Source organism: Oncorhynchus gorbuscha, linkage group LG15, assembly GCF_021184085.1.
Source record: "Oncorhynchus gorbuscha isolate QuinsamMale2020 ecotype Even-year linkage group LG15, OgorEven_v1.0, whole genome shotgun sequence".
Lineage (NCBI taxonomy): Eukaryota > Metazoa > Chordata > Actinopteri > Salmoniformes > Salmonidae > Oncorhynchus > Oncorhynchus gorbuscha.
The window spans coordinates 74,779,697-74,793,174 of record NC_060187.1 but is presented as its reverse complement, the minus strand read 5'-3'; the positions used below and the strand labels follow the sequence as shown (position 1 = coordinate 74,793,174).

Genomic DNA, 13,478 nt, shown 5'->3' with positions numbered 1-13,478 from the left:
ATGTGCCTTGCAGCTGCAAAATTACTGTTAACCTGCCTGTCTTATTCTGTGAATAATTTCCATCAGGGAAGTTTACTACAATATACAACCATAATTCTCCTCTTATCAATGCAAAAGAATATAGGCCTAGACTTGTGGATATTTTCAATTCTTCTTTTCAAATTATGTTTAGAGCTTGATTTAAGTGCATAGACTCTCTCTCTCTCTCATGTAAGGAGCGCGCACATAATGTATAGTGGTGCAATTTGTATGATCATATCAAAAGACGAGGACAAGCCGCTCTGAGGAATAGGGACAAGCCTAAAAATATTGGTACAGCGGTAGATGGCCATTCACAAAATGTGTATTTTTTTGCATGGAGGGAGGCTGGGCCTTGTAGTTAATTATCAATAAACGTAATGGTTGTAATGAAACGATGATCGAGCAATGCGTCCTTTGTTTAATATCAAATGGGTTTATTACTTGTATTACATAATGCATTGCACACACCACCCCTATAAATTCCAATCATAATTTAAATAAAGATTTGCAAGTTACCATGTGAAGCTTTCCTTGGACATACTTCATTTCCCGGCAGCCTTGCGGGTCCCCCCTCCCTTTCTCGCGCCTTCCCTCTTGTCTCACCTCAAGTTGCTATCGGTGTTGTTTTTGAAGCTATGATGGCGGCAGCGGGATGCGGATCAGCAACCGCGGCTGCCATAGGAGGCCAAGTTGGTACTGCTGCACCCCGAGGTCGCTTCCCTGGTCGGCCATGGTCGTCTCGCAGCCGCTTGCGTTCTGAGAAGCGATGGCAACTTGACCGATCAGGAGCAGAAGCTGACGATGTGACTAATGCTGGAGGCCCAAGGCCCACAAGCCTGGTTCTCTCGTTAAACGAGGACCAGTCTCACTTGCGCTTACTTGGGATAGAGTCGAACCACAAGAGCTTAGCGGAGGCTGGGTACAGCTCAAGTGGGAGCGAAGAGGTGAGAGCCCAAATCGCTGCTGGAGTTAGTATATTTTTGCTTCTTTTATCATGCCATTTTGGTTACCTGTGTTGGTGTGTAGTTTTGTGTGTGTGTGTGTCATGTAGAGTTGGCCCCGTTTCATAATACTTTGCTTTAAGTGTCAACATTAGTTAGCTAGCCAGCTAACGTTATATAGCAGTAGCGACTTCATGAGATGTTCGTCAATAGCGCTAGCTAACAAAGGGGAAGGCTAATGTAATATTTGTCTGCATTGGAGCTCTATGGTTAGTTAGACATACGATTTACCATGAATAACTTACACCCACGCTAGCTAGTCAGGTATTTGTCTTAAATTAGTATTTATGCCTGTAATTGCTGCAGTGAGTAACGAACGTAGCTACATAAATGTTTCTATTGGATTCAAGAGGGGGAGGGGCTACGTCAGATACCTACTCTAGGATAGCTAACTAACTACGGTGTATAGGGATCATTTCACGTTCCTTTCAAGAACAAGGCTTGCAGAATGTCACCAGGTCAGTTTTTTTTGTCGCTGTCACTGAGTCAATTAATGTAACTAGGTTGTTTAAGTCATTGGAGGGAAACTGATAACGAAACCCGGTAGTGGGTAAATTTGTCATGATGTGAGATGTTAACGTTACTTGGCCTGCTATTGCAGTCCATTTTCTATTTCATTACAAGCAAGAGAGGAGCACCAAACATATTCGATATTTACATTTGAAATATAAATGACCTAGGCCTACCTAATGACTGCAAGTATTCATATGTTAATAATCTGGCTTGGACCCAAGCTCCACATTAGCTGACAAAATGCTGCTGCCACAATATCGACTTTATTTGCATATTAACAGGCATGTAGCAGATGTAGTTAGAGGCCTGCAACCCCTCCCCAGTTCCCCGGCATGACTGGGTAAATTGCTGCTGGTTTCTTGGTAATGCCTCGCCATCCATGAACAAAGATGCATTACCTGGAGGAGAAGATCAAAGATGTGCATGGACTGTTTTTGAATGATTAACTTAACTAGTTGATGTAATGGCTTGTCCAGTGCACTTGTGTTGGGTTTGTAATGGTATAGTTTGGTGCTCAAGACTAACACAATAATCTACATGTCATCCCAGTGATGGTAAACATTTGACATGGGAGACCTATTCCAAGTAGGCAGTAACCTATAACACTATACATGGTCATTTCCATGTAAAAGAACCCATGAGCACCAACGTGAAATTCGTAGGAGCATATCAAATTGGTTGTCAAATAAAAGCGAAGAGTATATTTTTGGAAAATAAAGGTACAAATGCATTAAAGAAAATACAGATTTTTTGCAAATTAGGAATTGATTTCTGGCAAAAAAAATGGAAACAGGTCTTTAAAAATATCTACCAGAAAGTCATAAAAAGTATTAGAAATAAATAAAAACACAATGTTGAAGTAAAGACTAGAGGTCGACTAGATTATGATTTTTCAATGCCAATACCGATTATTGGAGGACCAAAATAATGACAATTACAACAATACTGAATGAACACTTATTTTAACTTAATATAATGCATCAATAAAATCAATGTTGGCTCAAGTAAATAATGAAACGTTCAATTTGGTTTAAATAATGCAAAAACAAAGTGTTGGAGATGAAAGTAGAAGTGCAATATGTGCTATGTAAGAAAGCTAATGTTTCGGTTCCTTGCTCAGAACATGAGAACATATGAATGCTGGTGGTTCCTTTTAACATGAGTCTTCAATATTCCCAGGTAAGACATTTTAGGTTGTAGTTATTATACCATTTGTATTTCATTAACCTTTGACTATTGGATGTTCTTATAGGCACTTTAGTATTGCCAGTGTAACAGTATAGCTTCCGTCCCTCTCCTCGCTCCTCCCTGGGCTCAAACCAGCAACACAATGACAACAGCCACCATCGAAGCAGCGTTACCCATGCAGAGCAAGGGGAACAACTACTAGAAGGCTCAGAGCGAGTGATGTTTGAAATGCTATTAGCGCGCGCTAACTAGCTAGCCATTTCACTTCGGTTACACCAGCCTCATCTCGGGAGTTGATATGCTTGAAGTTATAAACAGAGCAATGCTTGACACACAACGAAGAGCTGCTGGCAAAATGCACAAGAGTGCTGTTTGAATGAATGTTTACAGACCTGCTTCAGCCTACCACCGCTCAGTCAGATTATATGCAATACAGGACATGCTAGATAACTACACATGGTTGATGATATTACTAGATGTTAACTAGTGATTATGATTGATTATTTTTTATAAGATAAGTTTGATGCTAGCTAGCAACTTACCTTGGCTTACTGCATTCGCGTAACAGTCCTTGTGCAGTGCAACGAGAGAGAGGCAGGTCGTTATTGCGTTGGACTAGTTAACTGTAAGGTTGCAAGATTGGATCCCCCGAGCTGACAAGGTGAAAATCTGTCGTTCTGCCCCTGAACGAGGCAGTTAACCCACCGTTCCTAGGCCGTCATTGAAAATAAGAATGTGTTCTTAATTAACTGACATGCCTAGTTAAATAAAGGTGTAAATATAAATAAAAACAAATTTAAAAAATCGGCGCCCAAAAATACCGATTTCCGATTGTTATGAAAACTTGAAATCGGCCCTAATTATTCGGCCATTCCGATTTAATCTGTCGACCTCTACTCTGAATGCTAAGTGTCACGTCTGGAGGAAACCTGGCACCATTCCTACAGTGAAGCAAGTTGGTGGCAGCAGCATGCTATGGGCATGTTTTTCAGTGGAAGGGACTGGGATTCAGGATCGAGGGAAAAATGAACGGAGCAAAATACAGAGAGATCCTTGATGAAAACCTGCTCAGGACCTCAGACTGGGTTGAATCTTCAACAGGACAACGACACTAAGCAAAGAGCCAAGAAAGGGGGATACCCAGTCAGTAGTACTAACTAAATGCCTTCAACTGAAATGTCTTCCACATTTAACCCAACTCCTTTTGAATCAGAGCTGTGCGGGAGGCAGCCTTAATCGACATCCACATCTTTGGTGCCCAGGAAACAGTGTGTTAGCTGCCTTGCTCAGAGGCAGAATGACAGATTTTTACCTTGTCAGCTCGGGGATTTGATCCAGCAACCTTTTGGTTACTGGCCTAACGCTCTAACCACTAGGCTAGACAATACAGGAGTGGCTTCGGGACAAGTCTCTAAATGTCCTTGAGTGGCCCAGCCAGATCCCGGACTTGAACCCGATTTGAACATCTCTGGAGAGACCTGAAATATGCTTCAACAAAGTATTGAGTAAAGGGTCTGATGTAAATGTGGGGGGGGGGAATGTAATACGTTTTAGAATAAGGTTGTAATGTATTTTTTTTGTTGTGGAAAAAGTCAAAGGGTCTGATTTCCCCCCCCCAGTAAATGTTACCTCTCCCAGCTCTTAACTGTTAACTACCCACGAGACCACTTGCTTTCCATTTACTGGAACTGGCATCTGAACCGACTGACCCCGTACGTCCATGGACGTTGACATTTGGTCAGTCCGCCATGGCCTTGATTTCAACGTCCACAGACATAGTTTTTTTTGTTCGGTTTAGACCGGCCTCGATTTAGCCCAAACATAGACGTCCATGATTGGTTCAGATTTGGTCTGATCACAGATCATAGACATCTGTTTCACAAGTTTGCACAGTACAGTGAAGCATAACTGGGTACAGTAAAGAGTATAGATCATTACGCGTTAATGCACAATTCTGCATTTTTCCCTCCGAAAAAGAGAACGCTTAAGATGCTGTATCGATCGTGCTGCGTTTTATAAGCACAGATCTAAAATGCTTATTGTAATTTCTGCTCGGCATCAGACTCATTTTGTGTTTCAGTTGCACTTCACTCTAATGAGAATTCACGAACAGGCATTGTGCTCTGACTGATATGTAGGTACTTTTCTCTGGTAATTTTATCGGTGTAGCCTATTTTTCTCAGGTAAAATGCTAGATTAACTTCAAGAGACACATTAGGAAATGTAGCTAGCTAATCTCTTTCTATGATAATAAACAATTGAAATATGATGGCCATACATCGTTTTTGCAACAAATACCTTGATTTTTTTCATTGTAAGCTAATTTACTTGTGTGGCTGTAAGCCAGATAATGTTGCACTTCTGTTGTCATCTGATGAAAATGAAGCTATTTTCTGACGAATGTGTTGCACTAATGTATTTTCTGTGAAGAACAACTATAGTTGCACTCCACTGATCACCCTATTGAAACAAAAAGGCACTCTTTCAACATAACAGGTGGGAAATGGTTTAAAACACAGATTTTGATGAAAATGCAGATTTCTGAACTCTAACGTGATCCCTCGTACAGTAAAGTTTTGTACAGTAGAGTCTACTGTACTGAATAGGGATCTTAACAGTTTATTGGTTAGCCGCCGAAAATACAGTTGACCGCTCATGCTTATCATTCTATAGGTTAATTGGCATAATTTAGGAAAATTAAATTGTCCTTGTGTATTTTCATTGGTTCTCCTGTATCTTATTTATTGCATGTGCACAGCGTACAGAGAATAGCCTATCACCTGTCAGAGAGCAGCTCCTCAAAAGATGGTACTCGAGTGAAACATGCTTTTATATATTACTTTTTATTTCTCAATCTCAACTCGTAATTTAAGCTCGCCTCCCATTTCCCATTCGAGTGCATATGCTATAGTCAACGATAGTCAGGCTATCACCCACCACTTTGCAACATGAGCTTTAGGCAGTATAATTGTTTGAAACCTGAAAGTTTTACTTTACTTCAAATAATGAGCCATTTCTTACCTGGCTTCAAGGTTGCCCAGAGAAAATCCAACCATAAAAACAGGCAATTATTTTATATAGACTTCCTCATGCCATTAACTTTAATTTCTCTACTGTTCAATTGATTTTCATATCAACTTTATTTTGTTGGCTAGAAGCAAAAGGCACAATCCTAGTCATATTAACAACCCATCCTAGTTGTTGCTTTTACATTCCCTGTCTTTTTGTGTGACAGATTTGAATCCCTGTCACACATGAATCGGCTCGCTTTAGGTGCACAGTTTTAGAACTGCTTTTTCCCGCATAATACATTTGGCAAGTGTTTGAAAATGATGTGTTATTAGCTGCTTCATTACCAGAGTTGCATGTTCCATAATAGGCTATAACATTTTGACTTTAAACAATAGGTGTGGTAGAGTTGCATGTTTGCATTTAAGCTCTTAATGAAAAATGTCCTCTCCTTTTTAATGCATAGTATTTTCAGTTGGTCATGCCATTTTACTGTTTGTAAAAATGTAGCTGTTTCATTGACCGGTTAATGATGGTCAGATAGTCTGCAGCAAAATTTACCAAAATTTGCAATCCTAGTACTGAACTGTGCTGTACTGTACCCTACATGGAAGTCTATGATTGGTTCAGATTTGTTCTGGACCAACCAAATTTGGTCTTAATTGGTGACAGAGATCATGAGAATAATACCCATATATGCAAAGTAAGGTATTGCATATTTTTTGACCTTTTGTGTACCTAATTCAGGATACATCACCATGAAGAGTGAAAATCATATCCATAATTATGCATTTCTGTGTTGTACAGATCAGAGACCGATTAGGTAATTCCGCAATCATTGTTCTGTTACCGGTTGTAAATTCACTTCACATAGTGTATTCAATAACCAAAATTGATTTTCAAAGTCGAGGTGTCATGTCATAGCTGACACTCCATTCTTTCTGCTAACATCTTTGAATCTGACGGTTTTGGAAAATGTGGTTGCATAAACAGAGGGAGATTTTACTGTTACCAAATTTAGCATCTGCACAGATATAAATGTATTTTTGTGATATTTTCTGTGCAAATTGTTCAAAGTAGTCCTTGTGCATAGAGTTTGTTCAACTTTGAAATCAATGTTTTTTTCTTTCGCATACATTTTAATGTAAAAAATAGGAGTCTCCACGTAATTCTGTTATCATGGAATAACCTACTCACTACATGACATTACACAATATAATTTTTGATTGCCCTGCCACTGTTCTCCCTCAAGATTGGGATATAAAAAAAGATCCTGTAGTCAACAGTATTAGTACTAGCATTCAATTGCATAGGCCTAGTTGTGTTCAGGTGTGCGTGTGTTAGGTTATTGTCACTGATGTCAAAGCTTTTAGACCTAATTGTTGCATGTAAACTATTTCAAATGCATATTCAGTATCAAACTGTTGTAAGGTTATGGAAAATTGTGAAACAGTCGGAAAAAGAATGTTGGGTGTCCAAAGTTAATAATCTGACCTTGCCTTTCAGGGAGATGATTTCACAGGATTTGAATCTGATCGTAAAGGATATAAAGGCCCCGTACGGTCCAGACATAATCCCTCCAAAAGTAAGTATTAGCCTATTCTACACCTATGCCCACCCCTTGCCACCTATCTATTATTCTTGGGCAGAATTGAGATTTTCATACTGTTACTCTGCCATACCGGGATGTACAGTATTACTGGTATAGCACACGAGGTTCAAAACGCAAAAAAGGCACATTGGCAGTCTATTACCAGAATTACAACAAAATTAGCACAATTAATGGCAAATTCTCATGGATGCTTTTAGCTGAATGCTAACGGGCACAAACAACCAAACCAATTGCAAAGACTTTCAAATCCAGCTACTAAGGTATAGCTAGTATAGCTAGTAGTAATTTCTGGTGTAGACGTTTACAAGCTAAAGTGAACGAGAGAAATTGTGCAAATAAACAAATGTGTAATGCATGCTTGTCTGAAGGAAGAACAGCATCTGTATGCTGAGAAGAGGGGAGGAGAACAGAAATGGTGAAAAAAAACAATAGTTGGAAGCACAGAGTAAAAATGGCAACTACAGATAATTCATCCATAACTCTTTGACTTATCAAACACGGCAGAAAGCTAACCGCCTGTCTCCTTATTCATTCAGCCACTTACTTAGATAACTAACAAGTAACCAAATACACAGCTGGAGAGTATAGCACATCTTAGCCATCGGATATCTTAAAACTGTCTAACACTTAGTAGTGAATTGCATACAAGTGTAACTTTATCACCTCATGTGTGCCACACAGACTCACCAATAGATATTGAACACAATGGACTCACCAGCTCCCGCTTGCTCCCGAACACGATTGGCTGCTGTTCTGGGAAACTATGGTATGCTTCATAAATAAAAATGTGACTGGGGAAATAGGGCTGCACATTTTGGGGAATATTCAGAGGTGGAAACTTTCTGTTGGAATATATGGAAATATATGCAAATTAATATTAATACCATTTAAATGTAGATGTTTTTTGCATTGGATATATTTACCATATCATATGTAGACAAACATAAACCTTTTACCTTATCATAAGTAAACATAATTGCAAATTATTAAATCCTTCCAATGGAAAAAAAAACATTTTAAAAATGTAGTTACTAATTGAACTTTAATTAAATGAGTTGACTCTTCACATGGGATGATTTCACTGAACAACAAAAGGGAATATATGATCCATCGCTTCTCCCAATAAATGTTTTCAACATACGTACATCTGTAAAATGATATAGTCTAGAAACTAAAGCTTTGGTTGTTTTCCTCTGTCTTCCATGTCTTCTCCCTGGACCTCCTCAATGTCCACCTCTTGAACATCAGGGTCCAACATGTACACTGTAGTGTGTATGGGCTCCAGGCAGAAGTCTTTGCGCTTTTTGATGCATTTCAGAACTGCAGTTTCCTCTGCTTTGAGCAACAGTGAAGTGGGCAGGGCCGTACGGATTTCTTCTCTTACATCTGCAAGCAGAGTCTGAACATCAGACAAGATGGCATTGTCTCCCTCAATCTGTGTTATGGCTACTGCTATAGGTTTCAGGCTGTTTACCACTCTCTCCCAAAATACATCATCCAGGAGGATCCTCTTGATGGGGCTGTCCATATTGGCAGACTGATATGGCCATTTCTAGGAGAGACCTCTTCCCCTCCAGGAGATTGTCAAACATGATGACAACAACACCCCAACGGGTGCTGCTGGGCAGCTTCAATGTGGTGCTCTTATTCTTCTAACTTTTCTTGGTGGCGTAGATTGCTGCTATAACTTGATGACCCTTCACATACCTAACCATTTCCTTGGCTCTCTTGTAGAGTGTATCCATTGTTTTCGGTGCCATGATGTCCTTGAGGGGCAGATTCAATGCATGAGCAGCACAGCCAATGGATGTGAGGGTAGAACTCTTCCACTTTAGACCAAGCAGCCTTCATGTTCGCAGAATTGTCTGTCACGAGTGCAAATACCTTCTGTGGTCCACGTTCATTGATGACCTCCTTCAGCTCATCTGCAATGTGGAGACCGGTGTGTCTGTTGTTCCTTGTGTCTGTGCTCTTGCAGAATACTGGTTGAGGGGTAAGAGATGTAGTTAATTATTCCTTACCCACGAACATTCAACCACCCATCAGAGATGATTGCAATACAGTCTGCTTTCTCTATGATTTGCTTGACTTTCACTTGAACTCTGAACTATGCATCAAGCAAATTAGTAGATAAAGCATGTCTGGTTGGAGGGGTGTATGCTGGGCGAAGAACATTCAGAAATATCTTCCAATACACATTGCCTGTGAGCATCCGAGGTGAACCAGTTGCATGCACAGCTCAAGCAAGACATTCATCAGCATTTCTCTGACTATGTTCCTCCATTGAGTCAAAGAGACTTCTGATTCCAGGAGGACCATGAGCTGTTGCTATCGATAAGGTGTCTCATCATTTTCACCTCTACTAGAAGTAGAGGGACTTTTGTCAGAGGTTGCTTGTTGTGAGCCCTGAGGGAACTTTATGCACTTGGCAAGATGATTCTGCATCTTTGTTGCATTCTTCACATGATTTGGCACAGCATTTGCAAATGGGCACAGCTTTTCCTTCTACATTGACTGCAGTGAAATGTCTCCACACATCAGATAGTGCCTGTGGCATTTTCCTGTGAATATTTGGAAAAAAATGTAAGAAAAAAACAAAATACAATTCCATGTACAGATAAATAGTTAAACAGTTAGATTAAACAACTCCTTTGTAAGAAATGTTTTAAAATGAAACGGATGGCAACGGATGAATTAACACTCCTCAGTTAGCAGGCTCATGCAAGCTAAAACACACATGGTAGCAAACACTAACTAGCAGAATTTGTTAACCAGTTAGAAATTATTTTAACACACTTTGCTGTAGGCAACTATTTACTAGTTAACAAATGTATGTATGTCTTATGAAATATATCTCCTCACCCAGTATTGTAATCAAAACTTACCAGAAAGCATGTAGTCCTTGGCTCAGAAAGTGTATTAGTGTGCAAGATCTTGAGAATCAGCTGTACATGTGATGGAAGATGCCGTGGGTTGCAATTCCATTGAATTGGGGATAGTTTAACCAAAATATGCCACAAGACCTAGAATTGTCTCGTGTATCCCACATAAAAGGTTCACTGTTATAAGTTAACTTTTTTGATGAATTTAAGCAAAAGTCCCAGGCTTATCTTCCCATGGAAAATTCCCGGAAAGTTTCCGACCCTTTGCAATCCTTCTCATGATACCTAGGAAGTAAGTGTTATGTTCGGGGTAAATCCAACACACCACATCACTGAGTAACTCTCTTCATATTTACAATGTTATGGGTTTGCTTGTCATCGGCAACTGCTCGTGAGTTTTTTTTAGGACAAAAAGAAACAGAATAGAGATAAGCACAAGTAAAATCCTTGAGGAAAACCTGGTTTGGTATGCTTTCCAACAGCCACTGGAAGACAAGTTCACCTGTCAACAAGACAATAACCTACTACACAAGGACAAATATGTACATCAAATTAATATTTGTTAAATGCGCCGAATACAACAAGTGTAGACCTTACAGTGAAATTCTTACTTACAGGCTCTAACCAATAGTGCAAAAAAGGTATTGGGTGAACAATAGGTAAGTAAAGAAATAAAACCACAGTAAAAAGGCTATATACATTAGCGAGTCTAAAAGTAGCGAGGCTACATACAGACACAGGTTAGTCAGGCTGATTGAGGTAGTATTTACATATGGTTAAAGTGACTATGCATATATCATGAACAGAGAGTAGCAATAGCGTAAAAGAGGGGTTGGTGGGTGGTGGGACACAATGCAGATAGCCCGGTTAGCCAATGTTCTCGGGGGACTGGTTGGTCGGCCTAATTGGGGTTGTGTGTTCATGAATGTATAGTTAGTGACTATGCATATATGATAAACAGAGAGTAGCATCTGCGTAAAAGAGGGGTTGGGTTGGGGGGTGGCACACAATGCAAATAGTCCGGGTAGCCATTTGATTACCTGTTCAGGAGTTTTTTATGGCGTGGGGGTAAAAACTGTTGAGAAGCCTTTTTGTCCTAGACTTGGCACTCCGGTTCCGCTTGCCATGCGGTAGAGAGAACTACATGCATACATACATACATGCATGCATGCATGCATGCATGCAGTTGAAGTCGGAAGGTTACACACTTAGGTTGGAGTCATTAACTTGATTTTCAACTTCACAAATTTCTTGTTAACAAACTATAGTTTTGGCATATCGGTTCAGAAATCTACTTTGTGCATGACATTTTTTCCAACATTTGTTTACAGACAGATTATTTCACTTAATTCACTATCACAATTCCAGTTGGTCAGAAGTTTACATACAAAGTTGACTGTGCTTTTAAACAGCTTGGAAAATTCCAGAAAATGGTGTCATGGCTTAAGAAGCTTCTAATTTGCTAATTGACATCATTTGAGTGAATTGGAGGTGTACCTGCGGATGTATTTCAAGGCCTACCTTCAAACTATGTGCCCCTTTGCTTGAAATCATGGGGAAATCAAAAGAAATCAGCCAAGACCTCAGAAAACAATTGTAGACCTCCACAAGTCTGTTTCATCCTTGGGAGCAATTTCCAAACGCCTGAAGGTACCCTGTACATCTGTACAAACAATAGTAGACAAGTATAAACACTATGGGACCGCGTAGCCGTCATACCGCTTGGGAAGGAGACGCGTTCTGTCTCCTAGAGATGAACGTACTTTTTAGTGCAAATTAATCCCAGAACAACAGCAATGGGCCTTGTGAAGATGCTGGAGGAAACGGGTACAAAAGTATCTATATCCACAGTAAAATGAGTCCTATATCGACATAACCTGAAAGGCCGCTCAGCAAAGAAGATGAAGCCACTGCTCCAAAACCGCCATTAAAAAGTCAGACTACGGTTTGCAACTGCACATGGGGACAAAAATGTTACTTTTTGGAGAATGTCCTCTGGTCTGATGAAACAAAAAATAGAACTGGCCATAATGACCATCGTTATGTTTTGAGGATAATGGGGGGAGGCTTGCAAGCCGAAGAACATCATCCCAACCGTGAAGCACGGGGTGACAGCATCATGTTGTGGGTGTGCTTTGCTGCAGGAGGGACTGGTGCACTTCACAAAATAGATGTGGATATATTGAAGCAACATCTCAAGACTTCAGTCAGGAAGTTAAAGCTTGGTCGCAAATGGGTCTTCCAAATGGACAATGACCCCAAGCATACTTCCAAAGTTGTGGCAAAATGGCTTAAGGACAACAAAGTCAAGGTATTGGAGTGGCTAGCACAAAGCCCTGATCTCAATCCTATAGAAAATTTGTGGGCAGAACTGAGAAAGCATGTGTGAGCAAGGAGGCCTACAAACCTGACTCAGTTACACCAGCTCTGTCAGGAGGAATTGGCCAAAATTCACCCAACTTATTGTGGGAAGCTTATGGAAGGCTACCCACAATATTTGACCCAAGTTAAAGGCAATGCTACCAAATACTAATTGAGTCTGAACTTCTGACCCACTGGGAATGTGATGAAATAAAAGCTGAAATCAATCATTCTCTACTATTATTCTGACATTTCACATTCTTAAAATAAAGTGGTGATCCTAACTGACCTAAGACAGGGAATTTTTATTAGGATTAAATGTCAGGATCAGTGAAACAGTTTAAATGTACTTGTCTAAGGTGTATGTAAATCTCTGACTTGCCTACATACAGTGGTGTAAAGTACTTTAGTATTTTTACTTAAGTAGTTTGTTTTACTACTTTTACTTCACTACATTCCTAAAGAAAATAATGTACTTTTTACTCCATTTTCTATGACACTCAAAATTACTTGTTACATTTTTAATGCTTAGCAGGACAGGAAAAGGGTCTAATTCACACACTTATCAAGAGAACATCCCTGGTCATCCCTACTACCTGAGCTGGAGGACTCACTGAACACAAAGTGCTTAATTTGTAAATTGTGTGTAAGTGTTGGAGTGTGCCCCTCTATCCAGAATAAAATGGTGGTCTGGTTTGCTTAATATAAGGACTTTGAGATGTATTTATACATTTACTTTTGATACTTAAGTATATTTAAAACCCAATACTTTTAGACTTTTACTCTGGTATTTTACTGGGTGACTTTCAGTATTACTTGTCATTTTCTGTTCAGGTATATTGGGTACTTTTTCCGCCACTGCAAGTCTATACTGGTGTTGCTTACGAAGAC

At 39.8% G+C, this 13,478-nt stretch overlaps 1 protein-coding gene across 2 annotated transcripts in view; it reads left to right on the top strand.

Moving 5' to 3' along the window:
* Positions 1-561: 561 nt before the first annotated feature.
* LOC123998007 (histone-lysine N-methyltransferase 2A-like) overlaps positions 562-13,478 on the top strand; it is a 52,709-nt gene continuing 39,792 nt past the window's right edge. The window contains exons 1-2 of one of the 2 annotated variants that reach the window (XM_046302811.1): positions 562-989; positions 7,239-7,317. The gene's annotated coding sequence lies outside the window, so the exon portion shown is untranslated. The remainder of the gene's footprint in view (positions 990-7,238; positions 7,318-13,478) is intronic. The other variant, XM_046302810.1, reaches the window with a different exon arrangement.